Consider the following 25427-nt stretch of genomic DNA (forward strand, 5'->3'; position numbering starts at 1 on the left):
GGATAACACTTTCTTAGTAGTACAGATTCAAGTACTTTTTGGGGGTTGAGTCCCGTCCAGGACTCGAACCCACACCTGCCAGGGTGAGGCACCTAATCGCCAGTACACAAAGTCAGCGATCTTACCCACTCAGCCACCGAGGCTTCCACAAAAATGCAATATAGCCAAATAACCCCTATTTGACCACACCCCTCCGCCCCTTGGGGGGTCAGCCCCACCATTTGTACAATTTTGAATCCTCACTACCTTCGGATGCTTCCAGTCAAAATTCGTTAATTTCCTATTAGTGGTTCAGAACCAGAAGTCGTTTGAATAAATTGTTGACGTACGGACGACAGACGGACGACGGATGCCCCGGTGGGCATAAGCTTACCTTGGTCCTTTGGACCAAGTGAGCTAATAATTCATGGTTTCACCTAAAAAGAAGTTCAACCAAATTGTTTCATGTTTGTTCATTCATTTTATTTTAGCTGGTAAAAGAAATGCTACATAAATGTGCTATGTACATTAAATATAGAATGTACATAATGTATTTTGCTTGAAAACACTTTACTATTCATTTTCTTCCTACATTAAACATGGAAATTGTCACTTATCCAGTATTTAAGGATTAAAGCACACATTTCATTTTCTAAATTATTTGCTCATTTATTTTATTTGAGCTGGTAAAAAAATGTCAACCTTTTTTGTATATAAAATATATATGTTTACAACAGTAAGGGTTAACTGATGCAATCTGAAACGTTGATATTATATCTGTTTAGTTATTGATGAATGAGTAACAGAAGGTAAGATGAGAAAATCATGGGTGTGTAAGGCAATATTTAATAAGGAAGATGTTATATTCTCCTTAGAATAACTTATATATACTTTCGAACATTGGTATTGTGAGTTATTTGATAACTGTGCTTTGTATTTCACAACAGGAGTTGTTGAATTATTATTGTCAGGGCTTTTCGTCTTTTCTGAGCCTCATGTAAATAACTACACAAACGCCTAGTCAGCAATAACGGATGTTATATATGCAAACAATTACACAAACATGACATTTTGGTAGATACCATGTCAGCAAAAACAGAAATACATGTAAGGTTTTCAAAGCTAAACTTCATCTGTTACCAAGTACGGCGTCACAGTTGACTGCCCGGGTCACAAACATCCACGCACACATATTGATTTATACACCGTTCTCTATCTGCCTGCATGAACATGTCCAACTAGTATTGCTTAAGTCAGATACACAATATGCTTTAATTGAGAAAGTCACATCACTCTACAGTAAATCATACAAGGTGATACAATGTTTAATGCTGTATAATATGCACTGAACAGAAACCATCAGTAACCATCACGTCCTGCTTAGAGCTGCTATCACCCCAAGACAGCGACTGCGGCGACTGTGGCGGTGGTTGACGTTGACGGACACGACGATCCAGCACGTCCCACAGATAGGGGCAAGTCTGGAGAGAAGCAGCCCAGGGTAGCGTAGACACGTTGTTCTGACGCAGAAACTTTGTGCAAACACGTGCGACGTGGGGTCTGGCTTTGTCCTGCTGAAAGATGGCGCCAGACGTTTTCCCCCATCAAAAACGATCCAGTTGCTGAACGCAATTTTCAACATAACGTTAGTTACGACGTCCGTACACACGGCCATCAGCACGTCCCAGCGGAAAACAGGACTCGTCTGTGAACTGAACACGCCTCCATCTGCTTAATGCTTTTGACTCTCTGACGACACCACTGCAGATGTTCACGGAGATGATGCAGCGTCAGGATGTTACGCCGCACGGGTCTCCTGGCTAGAATACTGGCTGCTCGATATCTGATATTCGACGCAGTCCCGGTAGTTGTGAGGATGTTGACGTCGCCCAGGTGAAACGGTCCTGCATCTGTCGTACCCGGATGTAGCGATTTTGGCCAGGCGTTGTAACGCAAGGTCATCCTGACCTTGGCCTGTCACGAACGTTGCCGGTGATGTTGTAACGTCTCCACAAGTTTGAGATGGTCAATCTCGTCACACCCATCGCCTGCGCTTTCTGATGTGTGTGTCGGCAGTCACTGTCCTGGCCTTTTAAACCTTGCTGACAGAGGAATTGTCACGACAGAAAATTGTATGCTGTAAGTTTATGGCATTGCAGCCACGTTTGGGCAATTCACTTCGGAAATCAAATGAAATCAAAATTCGATTATACGAAAATGATTGGGTTCGGTGTCATCAAATGTATGCATGTATAGTTTCTTTTTTGAAGAGCATATTATTCATAGTCATTATCTGTTGGCTTCGTGGTAGTGATTTCACTATAACTCTTTTGGACCCTAAGCATCAACAGATGTTGCTGGACCATAATTTATTTCATTAAGAATATGTCCTGTTAGATGGTAATATAATCAAAGGAATTCTCCGAAATTATTTCAGGGATTGAGGGAGTCAGAGGTAAGTTGTAAAAAGACGTGTCTTTTTAAGAGGCATTTCGAAGTTAGAGTACTAAGTAAGGATAAGATATATGGATGAACAACTTCTTTATTACAATTAGGACCGACGTTTTGATGTAGGTTCTAACACTGTTATCAAGCAAGTGATGTGCAGAGTCAAGTTGACAAATATATATATATATATATATATATATATATATATATATATATATATATATATATATATTTCAAACAAGTAAAGTTTGGTTTTCAATATTGTAGTACATATATGGAATCAAGTCACAAAAACGGGATTCTATATGCATTGTTTAGCATCGTGATGACAACCACTCAGAAAAAACAATAAAATTACGCAATTGTTCAACATTACGAAATGCCACGCCTGTCCGAAAATGAGCGTCTGCAAGCCATTGGTACACTTGCAGCAGGATCGCGTTAACGTGATGTTGCAAGACAATTTAACGTCCACAAAAACACCATTTGGTGTTTATGGCAAACACTGGCAACAAACGAAATCTCAATGGACAGCGCTACCGCGACGAGATCATTGGCCCTGTTTTTCTACCGTTTTTGCGTCGTCATGGCCCAGGCATTATCTTTCAACATGACAACGTTAATGTCATCCCCTGGTCGGCTCGCTCCGCCGATCTCGCACCAATCGAGCACATGTGGGATGAGATGGATCGGCGCCTTCGACGTCAACCACGTGTTCCACAGACACTCTGGAACTTCGAAACATGCTCCAGCAGATATGGGCAGATATCCCACAGGAATTTGTGCGACGCCTGGTCCATTCCATGAGACAAATATGTGTTCCTTGCATCACAACCAGAGGTGGACACACACGCTATTGATTTGTAAATTGACATTTTGGCATGTTCATGTTTTTTTTAAGAAATCACACATTTTCTGAAGTCAGTATGGCAAATTAAACCATTTGAACACTTACAGGAGTCTTTTATCTGTTGCAAACCGAAATGGTTTCATATTTGGTGAAAAACATAACTTTCGATTAAATCTTATTCAATGTCGCAAGAAATTTTGTTGCTCAGTATATATACAGGTAGGAGGCAGTGTTTATACGGTAGAGTAGATTGGTATGTCGTTACACTTGAGTGGAGACGCCTGTTTTGTACACAAAAGATTAAATATAGGAACCAGTGTAGCCAGTAATATAAAGAAAAGGATTATGACTGGTTGGGGTCTTTGATTAGTTGATGGAACGCAGGGGGTATGCACAAGCCTTGATCACTGTTGATTGATAGTTGGAATCTTTTCATGTTGATGGCTTCTTGTAGTTGTTTTTATTTTGAAATCTTTGAGCTTTAATTTTGTGTCACAAGAACCATCAAAACATTACATTAGCGAAACATCAAGGTCCATCAAAACCCAAATTAAAGAACATCAAAGGTCAGTCTCCAAAGATGACTCAAGGTCAGCTCTATCAGACCATATCCGTGACAACACCGCCACAGCATCCAGCTGGACAAAACAAAAGACTAACTCAATCTCAGAAAAGAACAAGGTTCAATTCTGTCAAAACGTTGGATTTTTCAACTTTGTACACCACTATCCCACATGACAAACTTGAATAAAACTTCATTCCTTGATCCATGGGACTTTTGTTACAAAACGTGGTGGACGTCTATCTATCTATCTATCTATCTATCTATCTATCTATCTATCTATCTATCTATTCAGATGTTCAAGTGATTTTTTAAATAATTAAGGCAAATGCCATCTGACGTTTACTGAGAAAACATGATATGAGGAGGGTGGACATTGATTACATCGTAAGGATAAGAATTATCAAGCAAGACGGTGTTAGAACCTACACCGAAACGTCGCTCTTAATTGTAATAAAGAAGTTGTTCATCCATAAATTCTTATCCTTACTTAGTACTCCAACTTCTGAATGCCTATCAAAGAAGTTATTGATTACATCTATGACATATCATATCACTGATAACATGTATGTAACATTTGGGGGTAAGAACTTTCAGCGAGAAGTAGGCATCCCCATCGGCACCAATTGCGCTCCACTTCTTGATGATCTGTTTCTTTATGCATATGAGTCGGAATTTCGGCCCACACTGGCAAAGTCAAAACAATGTAACTTAGCTTCAGGTATATCGATGATCTGATATCGTTCAATAACCATGAAATACCCAATTCCCGTCCACTGATTTAACCACCTGATCAAGAAAAGAGGTCCTGTCAGACCGCTTCATCTGTTTCATATTTAGATATCTGCAGCGAGTGACAAAACACTCATCACAAGACAAGAGGGGTGACTAACGACTTTCCAGTTGTCAAGGTTCCCATCAAGTCGAGCAATAGTCCTGCAGCTCCAACCCTTGGTGTCTACATTTTACAACTTTTAAGGTACAATCGATGATTCTCTTTCTTCCAAGATTTCAAAGAGCTTCATACAACTCTTGCTCAGAAACTGTTTGATCAAGATTACAGCTTTCGAGGTTTCAGTAAAGCATTCAAAAAGCAATTCCCTAATTTGACTTGTTCCATGTTTCCATGTTTTGTCATGTGAATAATTGACTTGGCTTTGCATGTGTTTGTGACGGATGTTAACGGATGTAATCGTGCAATCTACTCTGCTTTGTGCTAAGATTTCTTATGAATATGGAAAAGGTTTTGTCGCGTTTATTTACAGTTACTGGGGAGTTATTTCTGGTTAACTGGTACATAAATACAACTTCAAAATAACTGAAACACTGATGTAATGACGTATTTGAGAAAATATTTAGTTCAGCGTTATTTTATCATTATTTTGATAACCTGTCGCCCCTACAATGGAAGATGTCATGTTGATTTCCAAGAAATGACTTGGTTGAGTCCAAGCAGTGCAAATATGCAGCAGGTTGTGATGAAACTAAATACATATCTGAAGAGGATTATTTCATAACTGAAAACAGAAAAACTGCGTCATAATAATAACCATTATTTTTATCTGGTCAAGAATATAAGGAATACATATTGAACTATATCTGACCTCTTTTGTCACCTTCTAGGATAGCTAGCCAAACGTAAGAATGCATTCCAAGAGAGCATTTATAAAACGCTCTTATCATGGCTGAATGGAGATGGACCTGTTTTTGATATGACAAAGTCGAAATCGTTCAACAGTCAAGACTTTGAGCAGATGATTCTTCTTATCATTTAAATGGTGTTATCACTAATATGTTCTGATGCATAAACAATTATATGAAATATCACTGTCATAATTGGCTATATCTATGATCTCAAGAACATTTGTATGTACACATAATCAATCAACAAGTAAAGCAAACTGAAATGTTGCAATAATTACAACATAATTGTCGAATGAGCAAGCGAGCTTTTAACAACATTGCAGTAATATCGATTGAATACACACAGCAGGGCATTTGTGAAATCAATCCCCGGTCCCCATCCGAGTGAACGAAAGTTTCACCACTCTTCCATCCCTCAATGATAGTGACAACTGATTATATTTCAAAACAGGACATGCCACCTTCAGGCAGGTGTTGCATATACGTGGGGATAAGTGTAAATCGCTTTTATATTTTTAATTCAAATCTGACTTTCAATCGCGATGTGCTATGACCATCTGTGTAAAAGCTTTTATAACTGAGTTGGTCAGACAAAGGCAGCCGATAAGTATTCACAGTAAGTAGTGTTGGCTGTTTTCAATTTCAACGTCCCTCTGTGTGACACAGAATGTAATCGATATGAATGTAAACAGTGACAACAGACCAGAGCCAGTCATTGTTCAAATGGTACGGCTAAATACTCACTGCTCACAAGTGACAAACAAAAAAATCATCAGTCTATATTTAAGAATTCACTTTAAGTTTTTCTGAGTTCATTGGAGGATGAACCTTTACAGAGTGAGGCCAATCTGTATGAACGCCGGAGCTTAGTTCCTAAAAAAGAGAGGTGACGTGAGCGTGTGTATGCTCAACTTGCTCTACGGGACATCTGTTGTAGTTGGTTTATAACAAATATATTCAAATAATATTTCCATTTGATGAGAAAGATCTGTTAAGAACTACCTCAGTAAGTCAGTTACAATGATAGCGCGTCGTAATGCCTTAACATCAAGTGAAAGACGTCAATATGGCCGACACGATAAACGTGACGGGAGAGATTTCCGAAGTTGTAAATGAACCGTTGGCAGTAACGTGTGTTGGTCATCATTAATCAGTTGGTCGATCATTGGAAGGTCATAATAAAGAAGATTATGTGTCAAATAGATACGAAGGTAAATACATAAATTGCTGTAGACTGTAAATGTCAGCCAAGACTCGAATGGAGTCGATATTACGATTGTTAAGGTGTATTTTTCACAAGGATGGATCAGTCATGTGACCGGCCTCTCTTGTAATCGAAAAAGCCGTATATCAAACTTCAAATTAAAAATTAGAACAATCCAACAGATTATATGAAATATTATTGCTGATTTTACCGGCTTAAATTGGTTACTCAAGGTCTTTGAAAAACATTTAGAAGTGATACTCTAGTCTGTATGTAGGGTGTCGTGTGATGTTATTTCACGGTAATGCGGCCATAGCCATAAAGGCGTAATTGACATGGCTTCTTAATAAACACATATAGGCTACATGTGTATCACTCAGTGAGAGGCAGATATTTTGTGTCAGTTTCAGCAGCAAAGTGTTGTTTTCGCATGGGGAACCCGCAAGTTAGCTTGCATCCACAATGAGGAATATGCTATACTATAATTACTATTATTTCAGAGTTGGTTGATGCGTGTCATCGTATCCCAAATGCGTAGATCGATGCTCATCATATTGATCACTGGATTGTGTGGTGCACACTCGATTATTTACTGACCACCGTTAATAGCTGGAATATTAGAGTGCGGCGTTAAACAACAAACGTACAACAATTTGTCTTTTCCATCCCTCATCTGTTATGCTGTCTATCCTGTTCATGCCACGGGTGAATTTGTTAATTAATTATTTTCATTACTGGTTCTCCAGGTCTTCTGATAAGATTCAAACGCCAGTATATTGCCACATCCGACATAAAGTTAGCTGAATAATGTCCACGTTAGGGCAGTCGGTAGAAAGACCTCATCCACTAACATGTTTTATAAGCATTACAGAATATATGTTTGGACATGTCAATTTTCAATTTGTGTTGATGCAGTATATTATGGTAGCCGAGAGGGGACATCGCTTTCTCGCTCTATCGCTCTTCTCGCGGGAGAGCAATATCCCCTCTTGGCCGCTATAGGGGTTGCATGTATAATGTGTCTATATTCAATAAAAAGTATATACGTAAAACAACAGTAAATACTTATTAAACCTGACCTCAGTATCATTAGGTGTCCGACCATTTAATATACGGATATAAGGGGAGTGGGGGTGGGGGTTTGGGGATAGTGGCGGTGTTCATAACATAGCGTGCTTACAAGACGGATAAAAACGTCACGTGACAATATTTCACATAAAATAATTACAATTTTGAAACTCTTGTAATTGACTTGTGTTACTCCACCGCATGTTCAGTTGATCCACTCGATAACCCAGACTGACTGCATTGTGTCACAGTGGTTATAGTGACAACTACAAATCACATCTACCCGTTTAGACAGGTGATAACCCTGACTGACTGCATTGTGTCACAGTGGTTATAGTGACAACTACAAATCACATCTACCCGTTTAGACAGGTGATAACCCTGACTGACTGCATTGTGTCACAGTGGTTATAGTGACAACTACAAATCACATCTACCCGTTTAGACAGGTGATAACCCTGACTGACTGCATTGTGTCACAGTGGTTATAGTGACAGCTACCCGTTTAGACAGGTGATAACCCAGACTGACTGCATTGTGTCACAGTGGTTATAGTGACAACTACAAATCACATCTACCCGTTTAGACAGGTGATAACCCTGACTGACTGCATTGTGTCACAGTGGTTATAGTGACAGCTACCCGTTTAGACAGGTGATAACCCAGACTGACTGCATTGTGTCACAGTGGTTATAGTGACAGCTACCCGTTTAGACAGGTGATAACCCAGACTGACTGCATTGTGTCACAGTGGTTATAGTGACAGCTACCCGTTTAGACAGGTGATAACCCAGACTGACTGCATTGTGTCACAGTGGTTATAGTGACAGCTACCCGTTTAGACAGGTGATAACCCAGACTGACTGCATTGTGTCACAGTGGTTATAGTGACAGCTACCCGTTTAGACAGGTGATAACCCAGACTGACTGCATTGTGTCACAGTGGTTATAGTGACAGCTACCCGTTTAGACAGGTGATAACCCAGACTGACTGCATTGTGTCACAGTGGTTATAGTGACAGCTACCCGTTTAGACAGGTGATAACCCAGACTGACTGCATTGTGTCACAGTGGTTATAGTGACAGCTACCCGTTTAGACAGGTGATAACCCAGACTGACTGCATTGTGTCACAGTGGTTATAGTGACAGCTACCCGTTTAGACAGGTGATAACCCAGACTGACTGCATTGTGTCACAGTGGTTATAGTGACAGCTACCCGTTTAGACAGGTGATAACCCAGACTGACTGCAGGGTTTTACAGTTGTTATAGTGACAGCTACAAATCACATCTACGCCCTCAGGTAGGTGATAACCCAGACTGACTGCACGCTTGACCTACCCTGCTGACCGGCTCTTGTGCAACTGATGCAGTTCGAAGTTCACAACACGAGAGACAAGATGCCTGAGCCTTGTTATCCTAGCCAGTAAACACCTGCAGTTACTTATGATTACAAGTAAGATTAAAGCTGTTTGACGAAAGAGACAATTTCTATTGTGCCATCATACATTTATTTTCGGGGGAGCAATATACCATCGGTCCCAGCATGTTCATATTATTCAGACGGAAAGACATGTGGTGTTTACATCTAAACCATTCAATCAAGATAACACCTGTAGTCCTGGTTGGGTAATTCCTGACACTCTATGCTAGACATTCAGAGAAACTTGCTAAACATGACGCGTCGCTTGTGAACATGATGCTCGGTGTTATCCCACACTATGATCTTTACAGGGAGTTTTGGCACATCCTGAATCACTGTCACTTTGATGATCGGGTGGTCATGTTTGGTTGATAGCATGGCATCCTACCTCAACGTGGATCATTGCTCAAGATACTGATCAGAGGATTGTCTGCTCACAACTCGATCGTTTACCGCCGTGTGGCAGAGTTATCAATATACAACACTTACAATATTTTGTGTGTGAAAAGTGTGTGAGAGGCGGGTGCTTCCGTGAGGGAAGGACATGATTAGGCTTTTCACAAACACGGAATTTCAGTGACCCTCACATATAAATTTCATCACAGTGTTGCCTTTTACGTCCGATTCAATCTGTTTCGGCACATAATCGAGATTGGTAATTTCTGGCGTTGACCATTTTAATTTTGTAGACTTTTGTAGAAGTAAAATAATAAAACCCATGGCGCTACTGTTTTAAAGTTAAGAATGTGAGAATTAATTATCAGTTAAACTTCGCTCACACTGATAATATCATCGTTTTACTGAAATTTATACACAAATGTACGAAGGAAGACAAAATGTTGAAAACAAATCAGATATAATTGCAATAAACGATTGTTCCATCAAAGACTATGTATACACAACAGTGGAAGCTACTCCCAAAACACAGGCTCAGCTGTGCCCTATTCTGAGGCTAGGTCATCAGGTTAGTGTTAGCTATCAGTGTTGGGGAGTCCTACTCGGTGACATGACTCACGGCATGGCGCTGAACCCTGAAGCCGTGGAACGTTTAGGATAAAGTGAAGACCCGTTCTCTTGAAATATTGCTAACGGTGGAGTTAAATTACATTCACTCACTCACCCTTTTTGGACTCGGGTGCTGGGACTAGAGAAACTGGTCTTATGACCGGCTCTTCCAGATAAATGCTCATCAGCAACTCCAGCTCAGCACTTCCGGTTTACGGGCTACTGTCCACGGAGTCAAACATCGTGTTTGCTCTTAAAGGAAGCACCTTCAAAACACTAACCAAGGCGGTAGTTTCATGAGGGTGTCTGTAAAAACTTTAAATAGTGTGTATTTTGACTTGCACAATATGTTCCCTTTTTTCCGCTTGTGATCAACTGATTTGCCTTTGCATGTATTTTTGACGGGTGCAATCCGTGGGTCAGAATGCGTTCACCTTCCCGCGAACACCTGGTACCATTACTATTTGATAGTGATTCATTAACGCATTTGGCAGCTCTGATTGCCAAAATATTTACATAAAAAACACGTTTAGGTCACAATATACCCTCTTAGAAGGAATATAAATATTCTTTTCCTCCTCTGATGATCATCAAAGTCACTACGAGAAAGACATGGTTGATCGCATTGTGGGAAACATATTCTGTATAGTTATCTGTCGCCTTCAAAGATGCACTTGATGACTGAAAAGATGAATAAAAAGAAAGCTGACGTTACCATACCCCAGTTACTCCATGCTTATTTAAACATTCTGGATGATCTGATTTATGAAAAATGTGTTCAGTGCCAAGTATCTTAAATCTGTTTTCCATACTGATAATCATCAAATTCCACAATGTTGCAAAATTCCATCTATTGAAAGAAAATGTTATCAGATGGCATTGGTGAGTGAAGCTGGGATGTTGTATTCCTTTCTCAAAGGTGCCACCATGAACGTCAACAAAACTTATTTCAAAGACTATCTGCCCATAAATGTAAACGTGTCGGTTCATTGAAAAGCCCTGTACGATGCCCTGTGTGTTCGTGGCCGTTCGTCTTGGCGAAATATGTGTTTTGTCCTTAAAGACAACATATGTTATTTATTTACATGTGTACATGTATTGATTTCTCTTTTATATACTCAGCAACAAAAGAAATGCAAAATGAATAAAGTCATTATATATGTCAAATAGTTACACAAACGATACAGAATATATTGTAGTTTGGTGGTTCAAACATATCGCGATTGTTACAGTAGCCACAACACAGCAAGGGCGAAATGCAGATCACAGAAATTCACCAAAACGCATCTGTGTGCATAGTTTTCGTTTACCTGTTTGTGAAAGATTGGGAGATTGCTTGAAGCCATCGTGTTTCACGTATTTCCAAGCACCATCTTTAATCATTACTAACATCAAAGGGCAACACGTAACTTTGACAGATCATGTAGACTAATTGTAACCACCATAGGGCAGGGCCGCTACATCTGGTTACGTCAGCTACGGCAACGATCAAAACGGCAACCTCCACAGCATCCGCCACACCAGTTCCTGCAGGACATCAGCCAAGACGGTAAGAGTCGCCTACGTGCTGCAGGTCATCGAGCCAGATGGGAAGAGTCGCCTACGTGCAGCCGGTCATCGAGCCAGATGGTAAAAGTCGCCTACCTGCTGCCGGACATCGAGTCAGACGGTAAGAGTCGCCTGCCTGCTGCAGGACATCAGCCAAGACGGTAAGAGTCGCCTACGTGCTGCAGGTCATCGAGCCAGATGGGAAGAGTCGCCTACCTGCTGTAGGACATCGAGACAGACGGTAAGAGTCGCCTACCTGCTGCAGGACATCAGCCTAGACGGTAAGAGTCGCCTACGTGCTGCAGGTCATCGAGCCAGATGGGAAGAGTCGCCTACCTGCTGCAGGACATCAGCCAAGACGGTAAGAGTCGCCTACCTGCTGCAGGACATCAGCCTAGACGGTAAGAGTCGCCTACGTGCTGCAGGTCAACGAGCCAGATGGGAAGAGTCGCCTACGTGCAGCCGGTCATCGAGCCAGATGGGAAGAGTCGCCTACGTGCAGCCGGTCATCGAGCCAGATGGTAAAAGTCGCCCACCTGCTGCAGGTCATCGAGCCAGACGGTAAGAGTCACCTACCTGCTGCAGGACATCGAGCCAGACGGTAAGAGTCGCCCACCTGCTGCAGGACATCAGCCAAGACGGTAAGAGTCGCCTACGTGCTGCAGGACATCGAGCCAGACGGTAAGAGTCGCCCACCTGCTGCAGGACATCGAGCCAGACGGTAAGAGTCGCCTACCTGCTGCAGGACATCGAGCCAGATGGTAAGAGTCGCCTACCTGCTGCAGGACATCAAGCCAGACTGAGAGAGTCGCCCACCTGCTGCAGGACATCAGCCAAGACGGTAAGAGTCGCCCACCTGCTGCAGGACATCGAGCCAGACAGTAAGAGTCGCCTACGTGCTGCAGGTCATCGAACCAGATGGGAAGAGCCGCCTACGTGCAGCCGGTCATCGAGCCAGATGGTAAAAGTCGCCTTCCTGCTGCCGGTCATCGAGCCAGACGGTAAGAGTCACCTACGTGCTGCAGGACATCAGCCAAGACGGTAAGAGTCGCCCACCTGCTGCAGGACATCAGCCAAGACGGTAAGAGTCACCTACCTGCTGCCGGTCATCGAGCCAGACGGTAAGAGTCGCCCACCTGCTGCAGGACATCAGCCAAGACGGTAAGAGTTGCCTACATGCTGCAGGTCATCGAGCCAGACGGTAAAAGTCGCCTACCTGCTACGAAAAATCGAGCCAGACGGTAAGAGTCGCCTACCTGCTGCAGGACATCGAGCCAGACGGTAAGAGTCGCCTACCTGCTGCAGGACATCGAGCCAGACGGTAAAAGTCGCCTACCTGCTGCAGGTCATCGAGCCAGACGGTAAAATTCGCCTACCTGCTGCAGGACATCGAGCCAGACGGTAAGAGTCGCCCACCTGCTGCAGGACATCGAGCCAGACGGTAAGAGTCGCCTACCTGCTGCAGGACATCGAGCCAGATGGTAAGAGTCGCCTACCTGCTGCAGGTCATCGAGCCAGACGGTAAAAGTCGCCTACCTGCTGCAGGACATCGAGCCAGACTGTAAGAGTCGCCCACCTGCTGCAGGACATCGAGCCAGACGGTAAGAGTCGCCTACCTGCTGCTGGACATCGAGCCAGACGGTAAGAGTCGCCTACCTGCTGCAGGACATCGAGCCAGACGGTAAGAGTTGCCTACCTGCTGCAGGACATCGAGCCAGACGGTAAAAGTCGCCTACCTGCTGCAGGACATCGAGCCAGACGGTAAGAGTCGCCTACCTGCTACGAAAAATCGAGCCAGACGGTAAGAGTCGCCTACCTGCTGCAGGACATCGAGCCAGACGGTAAGAGTCGCCCACCTGCTGCAGGACATCGAGCCAGACGGTAAGAGTCGCCCACCTGCTGCAGGACATCGAGCCAGACGGAAAGAGTCGCCTACCTGCTGCAGGACATCGAGCCAGACGGTAAGAGTCGCCTACCTGCTGCAGGACATCGAGCCAGACGGTAAGAGTCGCCTACCTGCTGCAGGACATCGAGCCAGACGGTAAAAGTCGCCTACCTGCTGCAGGTCATCGAGCCAGACGGTAAAATTCGCCTACCTGCTGCAGGACATCGAGCCAGACGGTAAGAGTCGCCCACCTGCTGCAGGACATCGAGCCAGACGGTAAGAGTCGCCTACCTGCTGCAGGACATCGAGCCAGATGGTAAGAGTCGCCTACCTGCTGCAGGTCATCGAGCCACATAGTTAGAGTTGCCTACCTGCTGCAGGACATCGAGCCAGACGGTAAGAGTTGCCCACCTGCTGCAGGACATCGAGCCAGACGGTAAAAGTCGCCTACCTGCTGCAGGACATCGAGCCAGACGGTAAGAGTCGCCTACCTGCTACGGAAAATCGAGCCAGACGGTAAGAGTCGCCTACCTGCTGCAGGACATCGAGCCAGACGGTAAGAGTCGCCTACCTGCTGCAGGTCATCGAGCCAGACGGTAAGAGTTGCCCACCTGCTGCCGGTCAACGCGCCAGACGGTAAGACTCGCCTACGCACGTGCTGGCGGTCATCGATCCAGATAGGAAGAGTCGCCTACCTGCTTCCGGCCATCGAGTCAGACAGTAAGACTCGCCTACGCACGTACTGGCGGTCATCGAGCCAGATGGTAAGTATTTTCATGGCCTGGTTGACAGAAATAGTTTCAAACAGAGTTACCGCCCTTGAACGATCTCAAAAAGTACGAGAATCTGTACTTTACTAGGAAAGTGTTATCCCAAGTATAACGTTTGTTATATGTGTATCCAGTGGAACATACGATGAATTGTCCAGCAAACATTGTCGACAGGACATTCTGTGGTACTGACATTCTAGCAGATGCACTCGGTGAACTCTCAGATGGATGTTTGAAGCCAAACTGAAATTCGCTAACTGTTGCGTATGCACAGTTGCCTGTTCCACGGCGGACATGTGATCAGGCAGGGTAAAGACATACATTACAATACATTTGTACTGTTAAATTAGTGTTTCCTTCGTTATGGTGAGGCATTCCTGTGTTAAAAACACACCAACGTGGCCCATAATTGGCCAGCGATATATAGTTTTGTTGCTTACTTTTAAATTGAGAATAATATACTTGAAACTATTTTTTCAGCTCCATGACATCGCTGACCTCCGTTGTGGAATTTCCTTTTATTTCATTTACCACTATTTTCATTTTACGACCAATGTAATTTGAAGATAAGCGAAACTGATTCCTTTTTGGCGTTAACTTTTAAATGCCCTTCACTCTAAACCACTGCACTTGCCAAACTCTCTTGATGCGACGTAAAATCACATTTAATCAAACCTTTCATCCAAGTATGAAGTGTACCATAAACTTTTGTAGATACTTTTTTTAGCGATAAAGATATAAACTCACGGCCAGAACCAATAGCTGCAGTCATCAATATAGAGAGTATATCTGTAAACGTTAAAGTACTGCAGCTGACCATGACAGATTCAGATCTAGTTGTAGGGAAAGATGTGTGAGGGAAAATGACAAATGAGCTCTCCACAAATTCATTTCAATTCGGCTGCCATGTCAAGTGACTTTTGACATGAGACCAAGACCAGAAATTGTTCAGTAGCCAGTAGCAATATATCAAGCAAAGTCTGCAACAACTTTACGTGATGAGTTTGATGTCATTTGGCGACATGGGACGTCTAGAGGAAATTTATGAGCATCTGATGCTGCTGCCGGATGGCAGCTTTAAAAGCCATCAAACTATCGGTTTCTGTGAGAGTTGCTTTTAGTTAATTATGTTTGAATTGTCTGCCACTGGACATTAGGCCTAGAGCCTTGGGATCTTTCTGTTATCTGCTTCACATGAACACAGATGCTGATGATTTTGTGGGAGAGATTCTGTCCACTGGTTGTTGAGTTATCTCTTGTACAAAACAAACGGCGGAATAATAAATAGAAATAAATGATAAACAGAACAAGTACAATAGTGCTCTTGCCTTTTAGGCTTGGATCACTGGTAAACAGAATGATAGATAATAGGGCTCTTGACTTTTAGGCTTTGATCACAAATCAACAGAATGATAACTAATAGGGCTCTTGCCTGTTGGGCATGGATCACTAATAAACAGAATGAGTACAATAGTGCTCTTGACTTTTAGGCTTGGATCACTAATAAACAGAACGATAAACAATAGGGGTTTTGCCTTTTAGCCTGGGTCGCCTGATTATGGAATCATGGAGTACGTACGTTCCTTGCCTTAAAGTAAAAACGACACATAATTTATGGCTCTCAATGAGGGACCATTTTAGCAAACGAGTAACCCAGTATACTGAACAGCATTGAACAACTGTAGCTGATGGTTTATATTACAAGCTGTGTTCATTACACATTTCTGTGTTCAGATACCAACTGTGATAAGCGTAGTATCTATTGTGTCTACCACAAATAATACCCAGGAAAGCAGTCGTTATTGGCATGGACCACGAAACGCTCCACCTGTGACGGTAAATGGGACATCCGGGTGAGACATTTTATACAAAGGAAGAACAAGATGAAATTGGTCTTCACTACCATAAATATAGCTGCATCCCACCAGCTGGAAGAAGGCCTACTTTGGATTCGTGAGTCTACTTTGTATAATAGTCGTATGATTCATGGTGACGAGGAACCTACAAGCCAATCCAGTATTAATGATGGAATAAATTGATGATAGAAAAAGCACTACCCCTCATAGCAGTTCTACGTGGTCACAGGTGATAGTGCGGTTTTTTTTACAATGGACATACTTTACATGTACATCAGTATTATCCACTTTTGTGTAGCAAATGATGACTGAATCTACATCTGACTTCCACTCATAGTTTGGCTCTGCTACGTAATTATGATTATGATTTGGATAGGGTATTGCTTAAAGCGTCGTAAAGTTACACTTCTACCAAATCAGTGCTTCTGTCGATTCAGCCAGGAATTTCCCTAATTCTCACACAGTTTGTAGCTATCCATAGTTTTGAATCCACGTCATTATGTCTCTTGTGTTACGACACAATTTATTTCACATCAGTTAAAAGGGATTTTTTAACCACTGACAACGTATATAATAAACATCCAAAGTATTTTCATTAAAACAGACTGGTTAATAAAACTGTGGTTTTGTCATTTAGTGTCAAGTTTAGACCACACAAAAACATTCAGGATGGATCTTTATTTTGGGCAAGAGAACAATAAATACACACTTCATTTAGTGTTACTTTGGGGTACTTGTATAATCAATGAAACATGGTTTGATTACATACTGCAAATTTGAACCAGTCTTCTGTCCAAAAAGGAAACTTACAGCTACAAGTTTCTTTCATCATGGTTTTATATTACATCAGTTGTCTTGATACTCCGTATACAGTATTTGTTAATGTAACGGTATGGTATAAACCACTATGTGATTGATCGATTCAGATGATATGCTGCAATGTTGGCCCTCTATCAATCGGGAGAACATGCATGTGAATGGCCTTGTGTAATGACACTGACAAGAAGTTCCCCACAGCTGGTGATAACTTGCAGCTACTACCTCCAGCCAGCAATAACTATGCGGCAACGTGTCAACGTGGTCTGTCCTTATATAATGAGACAACCAAACTCACTCACTCCAGCCTGACAGGTCAACATTGTCCGTCTGTCCTTACACAATGAGACAATCATTTCAAACGCTACTTTTTGTGCCACATACACCTCAGTAAACTTATATACACAGTTTATATGGATATGAAAACTGAATGTGTTTATCGGATGTATGTAAGACACAGTTAATGTACATATTTGACAGATGGTATGGTCTATATGGACTATATATATTTATTTTGTACAAACAGCACAAGTCATCTCCCAGCCATTTACATATGGTGGACATGGCAGAGCACCACAGATAGACTCGACCAGGTACAGGAGATGTCCGTTTTTGTCTGCATGGCCTCCCTTTATGGATTCTGGGTCTTCATCTACACACACATAATCACTTGAACCTGGGTGTCCAGTGCCACCCCCGAAGAGGTACCCCTTGTATTCCAGATGCCACCCAGGGAAGCACTCATTCCTGGCAGGGACCATGGCAGCACTCCTCCTGTGACGACTACGGCACACCACACAAGGAACATCGTGTTGAAGCATGTTGTGCAGAGGTCCAGTTGCTTGATAAGTTTCATACTCAGACCCATAGAGAGCACTGCCTGATCCTGCTGTAGTATGCTTGGCGTAGATCGGAGAGTCAGGAAGGCACAGTTGTCCCAGGCCCGCCTTTGTGTGTGTAATGGCTTCCACCTGCATAACCTGAGAAATTGAAAGGATCTAGGTTTAATTCTGTGCAAAGACAATCTTTATCAAATATTGAAATCATCAAAAGTCTTAGTTAATTAGTTTTGCCGAGCCCATGCCAAGGCGAATAGTGATTAACCAAGACTTGGTTGCTCATATAATGAAAACTCAACAAGTTCTATTTATCATTCTCACCCGTAAGCCTCCCCTTTAACAAAATATAATACATCGAAATTGTTGAAATGTACGGCACAATATGCATATATATGCATTTAGTCCTGAGGCGTGGAAGAAAAACAAATGACCCATTCATTTCTGTTGGAAACATCAATTTTCCGAAAAATATGTTCCAGGGACAGGTTCAGTGTGTTGAACGTAGGAACCATGTAAGTCACGTACAACGACAACGATTCATATGTAACATCTGATTTATAAATATTTAAAGAAACGTTCTTCTTTCTCAGTCATTGATGGTATGCATTTTCAAGTAACAATTCGTATAATTTTAGGTTACAGAATGTAGAATTGTGGTTTTTACTACAGTATTCAAAGTTCATTCTCCCAGAAAAGCAGCCCTGCTACGTGAAAATGAAGTCTGCACTTTCCTTCGTATTGAGGGGAGGTGAGGTGAAATGGGGTTTAACGTCGCGTCCAAGATGATTGCACTTATATAGTTACGTGCATGCACGTGTATGGATGTGTGTGGCTCCTTGTACTAGACCGGACTGATGCCGATTAATAGTGCTAGCTCACTGAGATACCACGCCGCAGTTTAACATGAATACCCCACTCAGACACAGTTTACTGACTCCGAGCCGACCAGTCCTTGTTTTAGCCCCTTAATGCCGAGCGCCAGACAGGGTAACAACAAGTACCATCTTTTAACGTCTTTTGGTATGAAGCGGTCGTAAGAGGCGACTAACGGATCGGAAGATCAGGCTCGCTGACTTGTTTGATGCATGTCATCGATCCATTTTCTGCATCCCTGTTAACAGTAAAATGGGTTGACCAACGTGTCTACTTTGTTTGACTAGCAAAGTTCATCATCCCTGACTATACCTGGGTTGTCTAAATGCTACTGTTTACCTGTTTTTGTTTTAAATTACTCGAAGCAGGTGTTAAAGTCTTTTACGATGAAAGAGACGAAACCGTTTCCGTTGAACAATTCCGACTATGTCATAAGCATGTGCATATGAATCACAATCAAACAGTGATGATACCAGTTGTCCGGGAAAAGGTGAGCTTATCCTGCCCCAATGGTGTCACCCGTCAGAAGTACATACAAAGTCGAGTCGAGTGTTCACCTGAATAAGCTCGAGCACATATAGCAAAAGGAGGGTTTTGCAGCAGGCATAAGTTTGGTCACTGATGCGTCAAATTTGAAAATATCCTCCAGATGTCAACCATCACACTTTTTGAAAGCTTCACAAATGCCTTGAATGTTGAGCCCTGATCAAACAACTTTTCAGTAAGAGTATCTTCGTAGAAAAAGCATGCTCGATTGCAAGCATTAATTGAAAAATTTAACGAAGCACGCGGACACGCACGCACGACTCTAGCAATTCGCTGTATAAGCGGTGAAATCCATTTTGAACACCACGTTAAACCCCGTTTCGCCTCACCTCACAATATAACCTCGCTGACACCAAAAGTCTGTTTTTAAAGGTAGAATGGGGGAAAACATTATGTGGTTTCACTTTAGAACAAGGCCTACTGTAGATTTAATTGTGCTAGATTTGGAACCGATCGCGAATGCGCAGCGTTAAATCTCCAAAATAAATACATTGGAAAATGTACAGTTACACACACACTGTACACATGGGATTGTTTTCGTTTCGCATACATGTCATGTAACAAAGTAGATTCAATACCGGCCTTTTCGTGTTAACTGCATATGTCCCAGCAAAGATCACTTATGCATGAGATGATACCATCCTATAAGTTAACTTCGATTGAACTGACGACCTGAAAATATTCAGATAACATGAAAAGTAAATCCATCTGACAAAGTGATTTACTCTCTTTTAACTTTTAGAAAACGTATGTCTCGAAATGTTTTACCTTTATACATGACCTCATTTCCAGACGGACATGTTGTCTTTCCCCACCGAGTGAACATCGCTCCTCCTCCTACAAATACACAGAAAAAAACACATATTTCAATATTAACAAATAAATACTTAACAGGGAGAGACATGATGTGTGCTAATCTTTATGTGTGTCGTATTGGTAAAGTATGTTATGCATGAGTTGAGATTAAATGACTTCAGCACAGAAAATAAACAGTAGAATACAGACGAATGTGAACAATCATCATAAATTGAAAGTAATCATCAAGTACTGAAATCACCATCTGATATATACCTTTCTGACATCAAAGACTAAACATACACAGTGACACAAAGGCGTGTTTACCCGAGCTACTACTTTGTGGAGCGGAGGTCACTGGCTGTAGAATCTTCTCCCCCAGATAGAGGCTCAGCAGTGACCTCAGCTCATGCAAGAACTGCCTGTTTGTGGAAGCCGAGCGCGGAGTAATGACATCAGTTTTGTTTTTCTTCAAAGCAACACCTACGAAACTCAAAGCAAAGTTTGCATATAGTAATTTAATAAACACCACTGTCAGTGAGTGAATATGGTTTTATACGGCTTTTGGCAATATTCTAGCAATATGACGGCGGGGGACACCAGAAATGAGCTTCACACATTGTAGCCATGTCGGAAATCGAACCCGTAACTCACCGTTCCTATTGGTATGACGATGGTGTTATCACGTTGATATCTTTACTTGGGATAACTACACATATCAATAGAAATATCTTAGTTTTCAGTTTTAAGTAATGAACAGTGAACGATATTCACAAGTATCCAAGAGCATGTTAGTCTAAACATGGAGGAATATAACTAATGTTCATCCTACACAACGCTTGTGTCGACGACGGGTTGGGGAGGGAGAGAGAGAGAGGGGGGGGGATGTTTGGGGTGGTAGGCATTTAGCCTATAACTCCTATAAAAGGGGCAATTAAGTTTCCAACTAAATCGTAAATAATCCGCGGACTTTCTCAGGAGTTTTAAAGAATAAAGGTAAAAGTACTAGATTTTCCCGTTGTACTGAATGTGAATCTTTCTAATTTACTACAATACAAGAAGTAAACACATGCGTGTATGCAAACGAAACGAGATAACATTCTGTATGTATATCTACGAAATGTATCTCTACTACAAAATGTTGAAACGTTCCAGGTATAAAAGTAAAACAGCGTTGACAGTTATAGGAATGGATCACTGAAAAGCAGCAAAACTTTTTAATGTACGCCATTATGGGAAAGATTGGTTTCTAAATTTAACATTTTGAAGCTCTATCACTTTCCCGCTCTATTGCTTTCTCATTTTCTTGCTTTATCGCTTTCTCGTATCATTCTATTGCTTTCTCAATATATTGCTTTCCCATCTCGTGTTATCGCTTTCTCGTCTCGTGTTATAGCTTTCTCGTCTCGTGGTATTGATTTCTCATCTCTTGGCATCCCTTTCTCGTCTCGTGTTATCGCTCTATCACTTCATCGCTTTCTCGCAGCCATAATTGAGGGCGACAAAGCGATGTTCCCTCTCGGCCACCATAGTATGCAACTTGTTGGTTGCATAAGACATAAGACATGCTCTTTCATCCTGCGACAAGTTGTATGTATGCGGCCTATCATACTGTGTATTAAATCCACATGATATTTACATGTACGCTTTCTTAACAAGCAGTGCAACTTTAACATGTTGCCCAGACGAAATCAACATGAATCAAGAGTGAAAACAAACCCCCATGTCTGAAATCTTATCATTTATATCGTTTGAAACGTTTCAATCCTCCCATTTAACACCCTTTTGCATTTTCTGCTATTACAACAGATCCATTTTCCATGGTGTTGCATACATTGGATGAGATTAGGGAGAATATGCATGAGTTAAAAATCATGGCAAGATTTGAGGAATTAATAATATTTATGTGTCGCAATGATTGGAAAAATAAGGCACAAATCTTGGCCTGTACCGCCGTGGCAGACGCGACATCGCACACAGTAGTGACTGTATTTTGTTTTCAATATTCCTTGGATGAAATTGGCCACATTTGACAAAATACATCCACAAGTTTAGGTTTGGTTTTTAAATTTGTTTTGGATCGTTCAATTGACAGAACATGGATGTCAAAGGATGCACCAAGTTCGTGTTTAATCACAAAAGATATAGGAACAGATGCTCATTTTGCATGTTAAGAATGGTATTTTAAAATATTTGATTTAAACAATAAACATTGACTATGTGTGTCTTGTCAAATCAATATCAACGAACAGCCTATATTTTTATCTGTTTATTCAACACATTTTTCACATAATGATTTTCTCTTGCATTGAAAAAAACTACAATTTGACTCTTTTTATCAAATAATTGTAAACGAAAATTATGAGTAATATATAATGTTACATGTTTAAACTTTATTTTGTGGTGTCTATTTCAATATCAATATTTGCGTGGAAAAGTTCGGTTACTCATGAAAAAACAAATACAAAATATATTGTGAGACACAACAACCGAGTTACAAAAAGCTACCGTTCAGCTTAGCGCAATCTTGCCCCTTCTTATTTTAGCGTGTGTACACCTCTCTACATCAAGCTATTGTTCATATTGAATAAGAAAAGTGAATCATAGCAAATTGATAATATATGTCATTGTGTATTTCAGACATAGGGCAGTATTGTATTTGCTCACAGTTTATGTAAAGCAGTCGAATACAAACATTCATCACACAATATGTTTATATGTGTGCAATTATAAGTGGCCATATTGAAGTTATTTTTATGCAATACAGAATCATCGACATCATTTAGCACTATTTCTCTTCTAATGTCTTCTTATGTTGCAATTAAGTGTTTACGCCATGAGGTAGAACAATCAGTACGCCACATATCTGTCATGTCAGAGGTAGGCCCGGTGTCATTTGATCATAATTCTCCTATAACGTTCAGTACTTCAAATATGTTTAAGAAGTAACAAAAACATGTCTCACGAGACACGAGGTGTATGCAACCCATTGCTGTGTGAACGGAAATTGCTGCCACTTCAGTTCTTACAACCTATTACATACAACAAGATATATCTACTAGTTGTGTGAAGTCATTTGACTTAGGCCCCGTCACATGGTTTATACATGCCATCATACCCGGAAGATAAAATAATCTGGATAAAAAAGTTACTAAATGTAGATTTGGAAAAGAAATGGAAAATTTTAATGACTAAAACTACTCCTGAATTTCCTGATTTACTATTTATGGGAAGTGATTTTCCACTTAAGCTTGCTAAAAAAAATTTTTTTTTAAATTGGAAAGATTGTTTTACTGCCTTTACTAAATATAGTAATAAAATAAAACCCAATAATTATGAAGAGTTCCTAAGGGAACCCCTACTATACAATAAAAATATTATTTTAAATGGCAAATCATTAGATAACAAAACCTTTCATCTCAATAACATACATAGCATACATTGCTTGCTAAACAATGACGGAAATTTTGTGACATTGCAACAATTCTGTAATAAATACTTAAATATAAATTTCCTTGAATTTTATGGTATTACAAGATCAGTAAATACATACATGATACAATTAGGCATTAATAAAGACCTGCATCTGGAAACAACAAACAATACAAATACATCTATTGCCAATCTCTTTTCATGTAAAAAAGTCTCAAAGAAATATTACTATGTAATAAGTCAAACCGATGAAAGTTTAAAAGTTATTGACAAGTGGGAAGAGGAACTTTTAATGGATATGAACTGGCCTAGCTTATTTATCAGAGTACACGAAACTACTCCAGACCCTAAACTTAGATGGTTTCAGCTTAGATTGCTCCACAGAATTCTACCTGTTAATACTTATTAACTCAAGATGCATATTGTTGACAACTGTCTATGTACTTTCTGTAATGCCGAGCCAGAATCTATCCAACATCTGATTTGGGACTGTAGGGTAAGCAAAAACTTCTGGAAAAGATTCACAATGGATTGAATCCAAGTGTCCAACTACTGGCAAGATAAATCTTAATTCAGACCTAATCCTTTTTGGCTTTTCAAAACATTTCCACACCGATGATATTTTTCATCTGATACTCTTATTGGCCAAATTTCACATTTACAGATGCAAAATGAAAAATAACCAACTAACCATTACGCATTTCCTAAATAAGGTTATGAAAAGATTTTGAAAATATAAATATTTGCTATTCCAAAACTTTACTAAATATATATCCTGCATTCTGTTTTCATAAATACTATAAGCTTCTAGTGCGTGTGAATGTGTGTATGGATGTTTGTGAATGATATGTACTTGCTTTAAAAACCCTGGTCATGTATAATGATTTCCACCAAAACATGATGTACTTTTACCAGGAACAATAAAAATTATTAAAAAAAACAAAAAGAAAACATACCCGGAAGACATGGATCGTTGTTCGTGATATCAATCACTGGTTCGTCTGGTCCACCACCATATAGTTGGAATATTGCTGAATTGCACAGTCCCTCTAAAATAGCCCACTAGTTCATATTCGTAAGAAGTGTGCGGATGAAAGGAAATAACCTTAGGTGCCTAACACAACTGAAAACATGTTTGGTTTATGAAACAAGTCAAACATGGTTCAAATATTGCATTGTGACCTCAATAGTTTAAACCTAATTACGACTTTATTACAGATTTAAAAAAAAAAAGTTTGTGCTAATACATTATATCATCGTTATTGTTCTATGTTGGAAGTGCAAGGTATGTTGTTGAGCATTACAGGTAGCTAAAAATAACATCCCGCCCACAACTACTGGTTAAGAAGTTACCATCTTCAACACACACATGATGATAATTAATAAAGAAAATGTAAACTATATAGTCACCTGTGACAAGTTCCAGGCAGAGGAGGAGGATGGACGTTGTATGCAGCATCATCATTGTCTTCATTTCACACTGACAGTGAAGGTAGAACGGAGAGACATATATACTCATCTACCAGGACCTAACACTTACTCGTGCATCATACTTCAGAACAAATGTTACCAAACGTTACAGTTGATTGAAAGATAAATATCCGACTCGAGTTGGGTGTGAACGAATCATTAGTCATATTTTTCAACAGTTGCTGCGGACATACCCTATGTGTTACATTCACAAAGTCAAGCAAAGTAAAAACGTGTTTTATGAATGTCTGCATAAAGACATGTGACATTTGTTGCACTGTATAAAGCCACATCAAAAGCATATACATATATATGGCTAAAATATATGAAATCGGCTGTTCAAGCATCAGTAGACATATGTGAATAAAATGTTGACCCATGGTGTACATGTTTACAAAAGTTCGTGCTGTACGT

At 40.9% G+C, this 25427-nt stretch overlaps 1 pseudogene; it reads right to left on the bottom strand.

The window, feature by feature from the left end:
- Positions 1-17567: 17567 nt before the first annotated feature.
- Positions 17568-25062, bottom strand: LOC139455198 (uncharacterized; annotated as a pseudogene).
- Positions 25063-25427: the final 365 nt, after the last annotated feature.

Source organism: Haliotis cracherodii, unplaced genomic scaffold (assembly GCF_022045235.1).
Source record: "Haliotis cracherodii isolate W230 unplaced genomic scaffold, xgHalCrac1.p SCAF_11, whole genome shotgun sequence".
In the NCBI taxonomy this organism is placed as follows: Eukaryota; Metazoa; Mollusca; class Gastropoda; order Lepetellida; family Haliotidae; genus Haliotis; species Haliotis cracherodii.